This window comes from Crocodylus porosus, unplaced genomic scaffold, assembly GCF_001723895.1.
Source record: "Crocodylus porosus isolate Cpor-Errol unplaced genomic scaffold, CroPor_comp1, whole genome shotgun sequence".
Classification (NCBI taxonomy): domain Eukaryota; kingdom Metazoa; phylum Chordata; order Crocodylia; family Crocodylidae; genus Crocodylus; species Crocodylus porosus.
Window position 1 is genome coordinate 25,765,774 of NW_017728911.1, and position 15,945 is coordinate 25,781,718.

General features: G+C 41.3%; 1 long non-coding RNA gene across 4 annotated transcripts in view; it reads right to left on the reverse strand.

The window, feature by feature from the left end:
• Positions 1-3,298: 3,298 nt before the first annotated feature.
• The window catches only part of LOC109309089, a 32,214-nt gene continuing 19,567 nt past the window's right edge, over positions 3,299-15,945 (reverse strand). The window contains exons 3-5 of one of the 4 annotated variants that reach the window (XR_002100787.1): positions 11,676-12,711; positions 9,432-9,509; positions 3,299-3,385 (exon numbers count right to left, since the gene is read on the reverse strand). This is a non-coding gene — a long non-coding RNA (uncharacterized LOC109309089). Of the gene's footprint in view, positions 3,386-7,865; positions 9,510-11,347; positions 12,712-15,945 lie in introns of those variants that run through there. The other 3 variants (XR_002100786.1, XR_002100785.1, XR_002100784.1) reach the window with 3 other exon arrangements.

Sequence of the window (15,945 nt, forward strand, 5' to 3'; positions counted from 1 at the left end):
TTGTATTCTAGGAAGGTTGTTGAAATATTCTTCTTTATCTGTTATGTCAATTAACTCTTACTTTCCTAGATGTGTGTGTCATTATCTGAGTGGCGAAAATGTTTATTCAGTGTCTGATTTAAATATATTAGGAAGAGTGGGGAATTAGAGAATGAATGTCTTATCTTTTGAAGCCTAAAGCTACATATCTGGCTAAAGTGTTAGTGGTTTTAGTTCAGTTCCCTGATGGATTGTTAGATGCATTACATATTTGCTTATGGCTTTCATTCAAAAGAGTCCTGAAAATTCAATGTCCATAAATACAAGCTACACCCTTGGGCCACTAGAGGGTACTCATTAGGTCAAGGCTTGAATGCAGTGCAAGGATTATTACAGCATCAAGAAATTTATGGGGTGACTGAAACACATAGCATATTAATTTATTATTGCTGCTTCTGATTTAGAATAAGAAGTGTCCAGCTTAAGCCTAGGATATTTTTGCAGATGTTAAAGATCATGATAGTTAAAGCAAATACAGTAAACCAGCGGTTCCTAAACTCTGACAGATTACGCACCACCAATTTAAAACAATACAACCTTAAATACCACCAGCAAGTTTTTCAGTTCAACCTTAAGTACCACCAGCAAATTTTTGTTATAAAGAGTAATTGTAATAAATCTGGTAACGCGTACCACTGGCAGGTTGTCTGCATAGCAGTGGTGGTACCCACACCACAGATTGGGAACCGCTGCAATAAACAATTCCAGAATAATACACCACCTACACAGTTCTGACTGCAATCTGATAATCAGCACCATTAAAGATCTCTCATTTCTAATTTATATCCTTTTGCTGCTTTTCTCCCCAGTCCCTGGGGGGAAAGGTAGGTTTTTGAAACATGAGCTCACAGCACTCTGAAAAATAGTCAACACTTAAGAATACACCTTCAAAAATATATTGGATGCCACCTTTCAGAGAAGTCCCTGTGCCTTTAATGTAACGGAGTGGGTAGATGACACATTACATAATGAACACCTCAGTGTGATTTATCCTTGGCCCCTCTCCCAGCCCTGGCCCTATTTTAGTAGTCATGGAGGCAGTGACTTTCCTTTAGCAAGCATGTCTGTAAAGCAATTCCACACACTCATTATGCTCAGAGCAGGGGAGGTAAAAATCAAATGTCTGTTTTTTAATATCCATTTGTACCTTTGTCTCTTGCCATCCACGCAGAGCTGAAAATTAAAGCCCAGGCTGATGTTATCTGTATCATTTATGTATGGGTGACCTTCACTCTTTTTTTCTTTGTTCCTCGCTGTCTATACAGACTGAAGGGAGAAAAGCCCTCATTTTGATTCCCTGTTGAACTGGGACAGAGAAATGTCTTGTGCAGAAGTTGTGCATTCCTTCAATTAACAGGAAGTCGTACGTGGTTTCTTCTCTCCCTGCTTTTCCCTTCCCACCACCTGTGCTTCCCCAGCTAACCTGTAGCTAACCTCTGGGCTGCATGCCCACAGAGCTGTTTTCCCATGTACGAGGGGACCATATTTCAATGACTAGCAGTTTAAAAAATATTTAAAAATAAGATTTGCTCTTCTTTTGACAGCAGATTGCGCTACCAGGACTTCTGGATAGGGCTGGAGGTGGAGAGATGTAGACTGAAAACAGGAGGGATGAGGGAAGAGCATGTGACGGTCTGAGCGGCTGGAACACAGATGGGAAAGGGGACGTGGCGCTGGGTGTGGAAGAGTCTTTAACCAGGTTTAAACACAACTTCCTGAATTCTAAAAGTGCGTCATATGGGACCCGTGTTGGCAGGAAGGGGGGCTGAGAACTGGCATGTGAGAGGCCTCCTTCCTTTGAACTTCATTCACCAACCTGATTTAAACTTAAGGTGCCCATTATACAATTTGGGAAATTCCTCAACAAAAAGACTTCATTAAAAAGTTACAGCTGAATATGTTTCAAGGGAAGTCAAGTTACATCGACACACAATATCACAGTTCCTTCACAAAACATTCACACCATTTAAAAATCCCAAGCCTTAGAGTGTCTGAAATAAACTGGCTTGTTCAGGAATGAAGAGTCAGTTCCCCTTCACCATTTTACCTTTCTTCACTCTTTATTAATCCCATTCCACTTACAAACCAGTGAATTTGACAGTCTGCTACAACCTTCATATACTTCTCATTCTAGGTCTATATCCCACAGTTGTATTGTTGCTATTGTCATCTAGGCTGATTTTATATTGAGATGTCAACTTGTATCTCTGCTGGAGACTGACATTTGTTTGATGATTTGTTTCTTCGCATACCTCATATATGACATTTTGAAAGAAGAGCCCCATTCTTATTCCAGTGCCTCTCAGTAGCTCAACATGAAGTCTCATTTAGATCCACTCGCTGTGGATTTATTTCTTTTTTAAGTACTCTGGAGTATTTTGGAGTTCATTGAGTTACTACTTCACATGCAATTTTATGTGCTGTGTGTTGCCACAACATCCCATAAGTTAAGCTTAGACTGACTGCCTCTCTCTCCTCTTTTTCAGTCCCTTGCTAGCCAAATACCTGCTGCTGAACTTATCAGTTAGATACTCCATTTAGGTTACTTGATATAACTAAAGAAAAAAGGGATGTAAGTATTGCCTTTCTTTGGACCCCAGGAAAGTGACACTGGGCACACAACTCTAGCTGGCACTGAAATGACATTCCATTATAATAAACCTTTCATATGAAAATCACAGAGATTTGAACTCTTTGAAAAATGGATAGTTCTCAAGTAAGGAACTTAAATATATTCCAAAGGATTGAGATTTTAACTGTGGGAGAGGAAATGTGTAGGAGCACCTGTAGCAACTCTGCCAGGCTTCTCAGTGACGGGGTTAGTGCTGCTTTACAATTCACTGGCATGGCGTTTAGAATCACTACGTTTTGTAGGATCCTGTCAAGGCTAGTCTGTGGAGTTGAGATACATAAACAAAGGAAGGCCATGACAAGATTTGAGTGTCAGAATGATACTGATGCAAGCTCTGCTTCCATGGGAGAAGGAAAGCAAAGAACAAGCTAACATACAAACTGACACAGTCTACGTGTCTCTGCTTCTGCTCCCTGGCTGGTCTCATGGAGGGGATTTTCTCGTGACCTAGTTCACATCACATTTTTTCTCCTCCCTGATTCGCATGTAGCATAAGGCATTCCTCTCCTTGCAATGCTCCCCTGTGTCAGGATTGTTGGTTGGAGCCGTATTGGTCTAAGGGCATAGAGACAGTTTGGGGGGTAAATGTGATATCTTTTATTAGACCAAATAATAGTTGGAAAAATTGTTCTCTGCAAGCTTTCAGCATAGGGAGAATTGCTGGTGTTATGTGTACTCCATGGTGGAAGAGAAGCCAGTATGCAAAATGCAGGTCTGTGAAAATGCAGATGCATGGCAATGAGGATCAAAGGGAATGGGAGGCAAAATGTGAGACTGGTGCATGGGGGAAGGGAAGCTCAAGGCCTGAGCCTGCAAATGCTGCCCCAAATTGTCCCATTGACTCTAGGGATTAAAAAAGAATAAAGATCATATTGTTAGTCTCCCATTGTGCAGTTTTAGGGTTTCTGGGTTGACTCATCCAGATCAGTTATGTTGTTAAAGATCATCCTGGCTATTGTTTCAGTGTTCTCTATTGCTGCATAGTTTTATTTCTTTATTGGAATACTTTACAGTGGACCTAATCCAATTCCTAAAGCAGTCAACGGGAGTCTCTTCAGTGACTTTTGGATCAGGTCCAGGGTGACTGAAATTTCCTCTCTCCTCTTTTCCTGGAGCCATAACCGTTTCCCTCATAAAGTGTGAAGTTTTCTTTCAATGAGGGTGTGTAACTAAAGTATGTTTTGCTTCTGTTACCTAGCCATTAACCTGTTTGGCTGGTCTTGTCTCAGAAATTTAGGGAGAAACTTGTGAGATTTGCAATGGATTAGATGAAACTTTGGTAACCGTTGTTTTTTTCACCGTGTCTAATTAAATGGGATGCGGGGAGCTAACTATGATACTGGGATGCAGAATCAAAGGACCAGAAGGGACCTGCAAGATCCTCAAGTCTGGCCCCCTGCCATGGGCAGGAGGTTATTGGACTCAAATGAGCTCAACAAGGTGCTTATCCAGCCTCCTCTTGAACACCTCCAAGGGTGATGACTGCACCACCTCTGTTGGGAGTGTGTTCCAGATTCTAATTACCCTTACAGAAAAGAATTTTTTCTTTATGTCCAGCCTACATTTTTCCTTAATTAGCTTGTGCCCATTGGTCCTTGTCCTCCCAGGAGGTGTCTTCCTGAAGAGTTGCTCCCTTAGATATTGGTGCTTACCCCTAACATACTTGTAGGCCACTATCAAGTCACCTCTTAGTCTTCTCTTAAACTGAACAGACCCAGTTCTCAGAGCCTCTCCTCATAGGGCCTATCCTCCAGGCCCCAAATCATACAGGTGGCCCTTCTCTGTACCCTCTGTACCTTCTCTGAGCTTATCCAGATCCTTCCTGAAGTGCGGTGCCCTGAACTGGACACAGTACTCCAGCTGTGGTCTCACCAGTGCTGAATAGAGAGGGAGAAGCACCTCCCTGGATCTACTGGCCACTCATTGGCTGATGCACGTCACAGTTCTGTTTGCCCTGCTGGCGACTTCATCACACTGTTGGCTCGTGTTCATCCTCTGGTCGATTGTCATCCCAGGTCCCATTCAGATGCTGTGCCAGCCAGTGGACCACCACACATCATGTAGTTATGGTGAAGGTTGTTCCTCCCTAGATGAAGGACCTGGCACTTTTCCCTGTTTCATAGATTTCATAGACATTAGGGTTGGAAGGGACCTTGCAAGACCATTGGGTCCAGCCCCCTGCCCAAAGGGCAGGAAATCAGCTGGGGTCAAATGATCCCAGGAAGATAAGCATCCAAGTGTTTTTTAAAAGTGGCCAGGGTAGGTGCTTGCACTACTTCTGGGGGGAGTCTATTCCAGGCTCTGGGGACTTGGACAGCAAAGAAGTTTTTCCTTATGTCCATCTTAAAACAGTCTTCCAGGAGTCTGTGACCATTAGATGTCATCTTCCCTTGGGATGCCCTGGTGAACAGATGTTCTTGCAGGTCCTGATGTACCCCTGAACCCCTTATATACTCATAGGCTGCCACCAGGTCACCCCTGAGCCTTTGGTTTTCCAGGCTGAAGAGTCCCATGTCTCTCAGCCTCTCCTCATCTGATTCTGTTCAGCCCATAGGACCAGTCTATCAAGGTCATCCTGGATCCTTACACTATCCTCTGACATGCCTACATTTCCCCAGCTTAGTGTCATCCGCAGACTTGATCATTGCACTTTCCACATGTTACTGGCCCAACCAGTATATATATTCCACATATGTGCCACATTATACTTTTAAGGTGTGATTTTTGACATCCATGACAAAAACTGGGGGCAATTAAAATTTGGTGGGGTGAAGTTCTGTATTCATTTGTCATTCATGGACTATATCTTTTTTTCCTTCTCTCTTTATCTTTAAGCTTTCCCTGATAAAGTACGTGGAGCTGCCCAGAACTGTGGCACAATACCCTGTCTGCTCCCAGTCCATATTATGAGTCTTATGTAGTTCTGTGCCAGCAGGCAGCAACATTCAGATCATCAGTTCTTTGCTGTTCCTACCAGCTCCATTTAGTCCTACTTACTATTATCCTCAGGAACTAACCCCCCATGTTTCCTTGCAGGAAGCCAGCTTCCTATCTAGTGATGCTAGTTAGAACACAGTTTCCTTCTATCCTTTCATGCTTTCAGTTTCTCTCCTGGTAGTTAGTGATGAGCAAATTTTCAAAGGCTCAGAGTGTTCAGCAGCCCCCCCAAAGTCTGGCACCTTCTCCTGACTTTCTGAGTCTGCAAAACTAGTCTGGAAATTGCATGGAACCAGGCTTTCTCATGAGAGCCTGGATTCCTCCTACTCCTGGTTGGGCCAGAAACTCTGTGAGAACAGACAGATTTACTTGCAGTCTTTTGGCACACTCTCCTCCAAGCCCAGCCAAAAAAATAGTGCAAAACTATAGGAGGGGAAAAAACTGAACTGAACGTCTTGAAACTCCAATTTTTATTTGTGTTTTGAGGAATGTTTCAAATCAATTACTTCATCTGAACCAGCTCATCCTCCCCTCTAATAATCCCGGCATTTATGGCAGAGCTTTGTGGTTTCCTTTTTCCTGTTCCTTGGGTTATCTGGTTGGCACAAAGCCTGGGCTCTCATTCCACCTCCCCACACACATCTCTGTGTCCTCAAACCCACTGGATGCTTCAAAGTCTAATCTTTTAGACTAAAGATTGGATTCTTCATCAGGCTTTCTCCTTACAGTCCCCAAAGTCAACTCCTCTCAGCTTGTATTTTCTTTTATCTTTCTGCCACATCTCAAGAGAGATGATCTTTGCCTCTCATATTGAACCCCTTCACATTTTGATGATTTCACTGCATATCTTGCTTTCTTTGTCACCTGCCTTGAAAGTTATGGTGCTGAGCCCTGCTATTTCCAGATGCAGATATTTGTGTGTGTGATCTGGAGCTTAATATTTATTTACACATAACCAACAGAGTACTAGGCATGTAACTAGCTACATCCCCCCTGTTTGCACTGTGAACTAAAACTTAAGCAGCAGTGCAGCTCAGAGAAGATGCAGCAGGATGCTGAACAGCACAGAGGTGAGAGGGTGGTGGTAGAAGCCTACTCTGCCAAATTTAACTATTAATGACAGGCCTTGAAGAGAGAGATGATTAACTCTGCAGGCTTGTCTCCAGGCTTGAGTAAGCATCAAAACTGACCCAAACTTGTGAAGCTTTTCACGCTCACTGGGCCCAGCACAGGTATGACCTATTTGTAACTTCCCAGCTGGTTTCTTTAGATGTGATTTTGTCACAGAGATTAATATGACCTATAGAAGCTGGAGCACAAGAATATTTGAACCTATCTCTTTTCAAGATACTTCATGCAGGGAGAGTACCTGAATCTGAGGAGTGGTGTTAGCTTCATACAGTCCTGCTATAAATGTTTTCATGACTTGCAGGGTCTTGCATGGACCAAGTCCAGAATCGCAACACACATCCTGAATGCAAGATGGAATATTAGCACTGGGCAATAGCCTGTCCCTGGAGTCATGGAGCCATGTACAGATTGCAACCTATACCACATTCCTCCTCCTTTGGGATTATCACTTGCAGGTATAGGGCAGCTTCTCTTCTGGCAAGGACCTCTTGAAGCAGGTGGAAAGGGGGAAAAGGCTTAGTTAAAAATTACATTTTTTCCATTAATTATGAGCTTTTGCTTTGAAAGCTTATTTTGTGTTTAAAATAACAAGTCTGCTCACCAGGTAGCTATTTCTAAGCTCTCATGCTGTCCCTAATTACCTCACTCAGTCTGTGTCACAGGCAGTCCGACACTACTATAGTTCTCCTGGATACTTCAAGTCTCAGTGTTCATTTCCTAAATATCAGTAGCACCTCTTCATTTGTCCCAGCATTGGTAACTATGCTAGATTTTCTTTTAAACTATTCTTCTCACCTTTCTTTTACATACTCCTGCCCAAGACATCTCATTTCAGCCTTACTTATGGACTACAGCCCAGCCTTCCCTCCAGGATTCCCTGCAAATCTTACGACTGAATTGTGCTACAACAGCCTCTTCAGTGTTGTTGATTGATCTTTGTTTCCCTGATGGGTAAGGAGCTGGCACAAATAGGAAAACATTCTTTCTTGTTCACTTGCCAGCCCAAGTAACATCTTTGCACTGCAATGGAAAATTTGACTCTCGTGGGTCAGATGTACCTAAGCATGTTATGAAAGACATGATGCAAAACTCAGTGAACTTGCAATATTCTTCAGACCATTCAAAGTTCTGCATGATTCACGTAATATTTTAATAATCTTTTAAAACAAATTTTATGGTCTAAAAAGTCAAAAGTAGTCTAAAATAGTTATCATCTGATGGCTGTTAACAAGTTTTGAGACTTAGTTCCTAGTAGACAGACAGTCGCATCCAAAAAACAACATCCTACTGGCACGAGTTGGGATTTAACCCCTACAGAAGCCCCTGAGGATCGAATGTGTGCTTTTGCTTATTTTTATGCTAAGTGATTTGAGATGGGGACTCTCTCATGCTCACTATAAGTGAACTGCTTAAAACAGTAGGGCTAGATGCTGATTGGGGCCTCCAGGTACTACTGGCACACCAGTAATACTATAATTGAATGCATGTGGAGAGTGAATTCTTTTTTCACTCCCAAACAGGATGTCAGAACCAGGATGGGGTGGTAATGGGAAAGACTATCTGGTGCTTAGCTAAACAGAAGACTTCATTCTCCAGGGTTCTTGATGTGTCACTGTTAATGAGTATTACAGATTCACTTACACTTTTTATTATAGCTTTAAATAGAGGACTTGTTTTTTAATCAAGAAAGAGTAAGTTATTTCTCGAAATTAAAGTGTGTAAAGTAAATGTTGAAAATATTGTGGGAGAGGTTGGGGGCTAGTTTAATTGCTTTGTCTGCAATGAATGTTCTGATCACAGCTGATTTTTTTTTTTTAATAGGAAGACAACATACAATAGCCAGTGCTGTATATTAAGTTAATATCAAACTCAGAATAAGAGCTTATTCCAGATTTAAAGCCTGATATGAACCAGATCTGTTCAAAGGAAATGAAGTTCTTATTTCTCTTATTGTTCTGGCTTCAACAGAGAATAAAAACCAAACACTTGAGTATATTTATGTTGACAGATCAAGACACCCGAAGGAGAGATGTCAGTGTGGCAGGCCCCAACCTTATAACCCTTTTTTTGGGGAGGAGTGAAAACCCCTCTACCAAACTCCCAGGCTTTAATTGGCAATGTAGGCATAAACATCCTCCTCTTGCAGCAGCTCAGGAAGGAAGGCAGGTTATCTCCTTAAGCCAACTTGTCTCAGTTCATGATTCATTTCATTCCTGAATTCCACACTACCTTTTTGTAAGGAAAAATATGGGGACTGATCATAAGGAGCTTAGTCTCCTTTCAGCTGGCAGACTTACAGGTTGATCACAAAAGCTGACTCCTTGAAGTGTCTTTATCAATACTGGATGCTACTCTCAAATTAATGATATTTATCCTCCTCCAGCTAGATCCATAACAAGCCTGATAATCTCATTCCAACAGCTGTACCACCCCCCCATTACATTAGACGAGGTTAAAGCAGAAAAATGACTGTTGTTTGTCCAGGAATGCTTAAACAGAAGGGCAAGGAGTTATTGTTAAAGGCTTTTTACTCCCTCCAATGCACCCCTGCTTTAGGTAATGACTAACTAGGGGAGGTAATGCTTCACTCGACTCACTGTACACTTTGCCTAAGCATGATTTCCCTTGTGCATTCTGGGTATGATGACAACCAAGTGGGGTGGGCATCTGTGCCAGAGTGTGTGTTCCTTACCCCCGCCAGGTCTCCAAATTCCTGTACCGAGCTGATCGAGCACGTACATCTCAGGAAGTTCATTATCATGAGGAAGCCCTGCCAGAATGGAAAAATCTGCCACAAGATGATTTTTTTTTTTAAATTAAGGTGATTTGTAAGGTAAAGTGAAGGTCTGCTTCAATCACTGCTGCCAACAAGTTAATTTGAGGAGGCTGGAGACTTGCTTTTGTTTTAATGCTAACATATATCTTTAATGTTTTGCCGCCAGTCATGGCTGTGTTAGGAAAATACTTCTCGGTGGTAAGAACAGGTAGCAGTAAAGAAAATGGGTACAAGCAGAAAAACGGATAAATGATTCAGTTAGCCTTTAAAAGTTACTTTAACCTGGCTTTATTTGGGCCTTGTCTAGACTACGAGAATGAGCCGTTTTTGAGAACAGGCTATGTAACTAAGTGCGTCTATGCTAGATGGAAAATAGCTTCAAAACAGCTAACACCTCTTCAAACATGAGGAAACAAAGTCTGAAGGTGTTAGGGAATAATAGAATTGTAGTGCTGGAAGAAATTGCAAAAGGTCATTTAGATCATCAACCTGCCCCAAAGCAGGATCAATATCTTCTGTATTTGTATTTTTTTTATATATATTCTGTATCTTTTGCTGCTGAGAAACCATATGACATTCTTGCTGTATGATGTAATGTTACCCCAGCCGCAGTGCAAATGCTGATGCGGTAACTGCAGCAGGGGCAGGAAATCACTCTGGTTTCTCTTTTCAAAAGACAGGAGTCTCTGATATACATTGAAATAAACATTCCCTTTTACAGCCCAGACCTCACTGGAGCGAGGCTGTGCATCAGTTATCAGTGCTGTGTGTCGTCTGTTGCTATAGATAAAAAATCTTTTAAAATCAGGCAACTTCTAATTTGCTGTGGGCCATCCCATCTTCAATTGCACTCAGTCCTGAAACCTCCCTTTGATCAACTAACTGCTATCCCTTTCTCTCCATTTGTGCAGGTGGCAACTGTGCCCATGATTGTGTGCACCTGCTAGGGACAGATTAGTTTACACCAGAGTAATTCTCTAGTCATGGTCTCAGCCCCCCACTTGGGTTTTTCATGTTGTTAGTGAGGCATGAAACCATTTTATTTTTTCAGAGGTGTTTCAATGGGACTCACCAATTTCTGTTTTTCCTGATTTAAAATGAAATGTAGCCTATGCAGCTACAGTGGTGTTGCTTCACTATATCATGAGATGAAAGTGTTTGTAAAAGGGCAAAAGGGTGGATATGGAATAAAGTTAGCATGTTTATATTTATGGTTCCTAATAATCTTTACTAGGCTTGATAGTGGAAGCAATTTCAGAGGTAAACTGCTTATTAAAATTGCTTCTGTTGCATTTGTCCATACTCTGTAATTGAGACAGATTAGCCAGGAGCTAGTGAAGCTTTTGCTAACTGATTTAATCCATGAAGGCTCAGTTGCTTTCCTGAAGTCCTGCTGCAGCTAAATACAGACCCAGGAACAGACGAGGAGTCTGGAGTCAATAGGAGGCCAATGTGCACATCTCTGTCCCTATACACAGTGCATCTCTTAAAGGAACAGTGCATGCCCATTTGGTTTTGAAGGATGCACACACCATGTAATCAACATATCTTTTGAATGCAAACATGTAAGTCAGTCCCTAGGAATCATACCACAAATGCCCAAATATGTTATAAAAAAAGGAAAGTAGTAGCAATAAATAATGACAAGGTAGTTTACTTGATGAAGGCTGAATTAGCAAGGTAATACTGTACTGAAATTTGCCTTGTTATACATGGTACTAGGAAGAAAGTGATGAGCAACACATGTTGAAGTTTCATTTTTTTTGGAGGGGGGTTGTATGTTTGTATACAAAACTTAAAAAAAACCCCTTTACGATGTGATTTTTTTTCCCTTAATAAATGCAGACATAGACCAGTAGAGGGCGCACACATCTCATTAAATGGAGGCACATAAATGCTAATTAATAAATCTGGAGGACAGGAGGGCTATACCTGTGTCTACAATAATCCCAAACAAAGTGCTCATTGAATTGAAGCACAGAAACAGCTCACTGCAACAGACTCATTATCTCCTCTTTCTTACAAAAGGCAGGAAGTGTGGGGGGGGTATGAAGCACATGTTTGGAATTACATAATCCATAGTTAAACTGTGATTATCTTTCATGTTCGTGCTTAGTCAGATTGTGGCACTGATTAGGGTTGACTAGACGGTTACTGTACCTCCAGGTTTTTTCCATCGTACTGCATCTGCTGGCTCTGGACATTAAACTCCCATCCTTGGGCAAGTGACTTGTGTTATACATCAGGCCTGTAGTGAACTGGAAGAAACAGAAAAGAGAGTCAGCAGTTTTCATAATGTATTAGCATGGCAGTATTGGGAAATGTGAACTTAAAAGTGAGGCTGTTTGCATTTTAGAAACCGAATCAAAGATAAACTATAGTAGAATCTCCAGTTTTATTCTGCCCAATGCACTTGCAATACATTTCATAATCTTCATAAAAGAGAAAATGAATTGGAGAAATAGGCTGTTTTATGATAATATCCCATATGTTATCAGATTCATGCAGGCAGAATCACACTAATGAAGAGAAATTGTAGTTTATGTAGGGCTTGCAGGCCTTGCTTAGGCAGATGAACAGTGGATGCTGTAAGAGGCAGCACCCGGTTGGTAGGCTGCCCAAGAACCAATCAATGCAGGCTGGAGTCAAAGGGACTGTGAGTCTGATTCCCAACAGCTTCATTTCAGAATAGGAATGATTGTATCCATCAATATTCCTCGTTAAGGCATAATTTAGGTTCGTAGTAAGAACCCACCCATTTTGGAAGGCCCAAGCTGAGCAGTACCAAAAGCAGTGATTCTACATGCTGAACAGGGGAGAGGTGGGTGGTTAATTTTAGCTGCTGACCTGATTCCATGCTGAATGACAAATATCTCCAGGAATCCTCAAGGGCCAATCAAACACTGCATTAGTGAAGCTGTTGGAAAAGTGCATTTAATTTTACACAGGGTGCTGCCTTTAAGAAAGCAATTATGATTTTTAGCTCTCAAAAGCTCTGACTCCTTCAGATTGATTTCAATTAGTGCAAGGATGAAACGACATCCTGTTTGAATGCTGCTAAAATTGAGGTCTATTGTATATTTAACATGGCGTGCTCCCATGTTCTGAATCATCCTGATTCGCTACACCTCAATATTTCCACCGCTAGGAAAGCAGATTTGGTGCAGAAATTCAAATAACTAAGGTCCTCTTGCACCTGCAAATGCAAAAGTCAAGATCAGAAAATGAAGCAAATACACACAATTTCTTTCTTATTTGAGAATCTGCTTCACAAAGTAGGATCTTTCCTGTTCTAGTGGGGCTTTATGTTTGGGGAAAGATGCTTGTAATGATTAGATAAGGCACTTTTTTCCAGAGGAAATAACTTGTTGTCAAGGCCCTGGAATATGATTCAAGGTATCCAGGTTCAGTTCTCAACTCTGCCACTGCCTTTCCCTTTGACTTAGGAGAAGTCATCTGGACTTAGATCCTCAAATACCTTTGAGAATCTGCGCCTTAGGCCCTGATTCAACAAAGTATTCAAGCATGTGCTTAAATCCCATTTTAACCTGAAGCACTGAGTAAGTGCTTTGCTGAATCAGAGACCTAATCTACTCTCACCTTCTAATCTGTATAACAGGGGTGATGATAATTCCTTTCTCTAACATTTCTCTTCATTTTATGTTCTTAAAAGCGGAGACTTTCTCTTGCTATGTGTGTGTCCAGCACCTGGCACAATCTAGCCCTAGCTGGCAAGCAATACCATAATGCAAAATACATTCTCATGACCTTTGTCAAATGGAGATTGAAGTGTAGCTTAAATGGGGGCCTGCATTCATGCCACAAGAAGTAAAATGTGGCTATGGATGGTAGCCTTTACCCTTAGAGCCAAATCGTTAGGAATTGGGATGGTGGCAATTGAGATTTTCTTTCTCTTGTGTAGGAATAAGAAAACCAGGCCCCACTGGGTAACGATAGGAATAAAGGTGGGGAGAACCGAAGAAATTGGTGCTTTCCTGCTGGCTGGTTCTAGATGCACTAGTTAATGTGAAAATTAGTCTCTCTGAAGAGAAAATTAACAGTACAGCAGAGGGCTAATGACAAATTAAGGTGGCCTTTAGCCAGAAACTAAACACTAAATTGTCCTGTATTGTCCAGGGGTTCAATTAAAAAGAGTAATGCCTCCTTCAGCACTAAATGACATGCAGTACTAAATGTATAGTAGCATATTCAGTTGATCTATTTGTGCTTAGTTCTGCTTCTGTTAGTTTACGTTGGTGATGTTTCGATCCAGGACTGTGGTTCAGGCCCATCACTCCATGATCACACTGATTGATTTAAAAGGTCAAAGCTAAAGATAATTTTGCCACTTCCCTGCTTCCCACTTTTGAGAGAAATAACTGAACCCAAATGCCATGTAGACTGAATTTGTTTTCTGTCCTTGGCAGCTGACTGAAATCTCATACATATGTCTGTATTGGCTTTTTATTTTCACTTGTCTCTGAATCTGTCCAGTGATTAGTTTGTTGACAGATGGCTTTTGTCTTCAGTAAGGAATAGTGACTAGACACTCTAAGTGTCCCCAAAGAGGCCCTGGCATTTGTCTGCTGGACAATGAAAAACACCCTGGCATTTTCTGCCTTTGCTGAATCTGCCTTTCATTTATGTAAGATCTATAAATTCCTTTGAGAAGAGAGACAGAAATGTTAAAGTGATTCTTCTAGCAAAAGCAACTACCTAAAAATGGTAACTTCTGCATAAGTCTTGCTGCTCAGAGTCCTATATGCTTACTTTAGCGAGTAAAATGGTTGTGACCACTGTTTGGAGTTGACCTGGCAAAGTAAGACAGAAAGACAGATGTGTATCCATGTGCATTATAGGGTTTACTGAGTTCCAGTCACTTACCTGCACAAACTTTTGAGGCTCTGAGACTGAACAAGCAACACAGAGGGCATGATAGGAAGACAGCAGGGTTACACAGACATAAGCCAGGGCTGGTAAAACATTTACCTAGTGGTGATGGGCAAGGAGAAAAGAATTTCATTTCCTAGGTGGAGTTTTCAAGGTTGAAAAGTGGAAGGGGAAAAAATCTGTTAATGCGTGAACTAAGCACACTTGACATGGCATCACTGAAACACAATAAATGCGAGCCCCCAGGGTGCTATTTTTGGTCCCTTTTCAGAAAGGAAGTGCATTTCAAGAACCCTATAATTTAAAAGGCCGGGTAATTACTCACCTAGTGTAACAAGCTTTCCAAGAACAACATCCTTTCCTTATGGAGCTTTTCAAATACAATCAGACCCTGTTTCAGGTAATGTTATAGATGCAAAACAGCTCACCTGAATAATTCCTTAAGTGAACCCTCCACTGACACAGCTGGATAAAAGGAATAAATTCCCTTGGATAGACAGCAATTTTGCACACATCTACCCTGCATCCTGTTTTCACCAGACTCCCTAGCTTTATAGTGTGAATGGATTGTTTTGTATTTCAGCTTCTAATATGACTCATAAGCCTATTCCAGCATTTATGAATTGGAAACTCAATTAAAATATTATTTGTAATGTACCTAGTAATGAGCAAGCAAAATACCTACTACAGGGTATTAACTATTGGCATAATGCTCTGAAGACCACTGTCTAATTAGTTAAATATTTACCAGGAGGACTATCTCTATATGAAATAAGAACTTGGATGAATAATGAGTAAAGTTATTTTGCAAATATCTCCTTCTTTAAAAAATCATGCAATTAGTATGCTATCAGGGAATCCTAGAGAATCATAGAGAAGCAGGGTTGGAAGGGACCTCCAGAGGTCATCTAGCCCAACCCTGTGCCTGAAGCAGAATCATCCCAACCCAAACCATCCTATACAATCCATAATCTAAACTCTACATATGACTATTGTCGACCCTGACACAACACAGATCTAACACCCTAACTTGCCACAGGTAAAGCAGAGGAACCATGGCAGCCAATGCCCTGTATCAATGAAATGTTGTCAATATGCGCTCAAGAGATCTTAGGTGTATGGGCATGCCCCCTGCTACAGAAGAAGGCAAAATTCCCCACTGTCCATATCAATCTGATCCTGGGGTAAAATTCCTTCCTGACCCCAAATATGGTGATCAGTCAGACTCTGAGCAGACAGGCAAGACCCTCTAGTTGGGAATCTTCAACTTTGGTCCCAGCAGGAGCATTGGCATACCCCATTATTCACTGAACTCTTAAAACTGTCTGAATAATAAAACTAATGAAATGCCAAAATCATTAGATAAAGTGTTTAGGCCTGGCTAAATAATATTCAATTATAAAGTCATTTTTAGAGGAGTATCATATCAAACAATCAGCATTTATAGTTGCTGGCTCAATTTTTTTAAACTGTTTTCCTTATATTTGTGTGTGTGTGTGTGTGTGTGTGTGTGTGTGTGTGTGTGTGTGTGTGTGTGTGT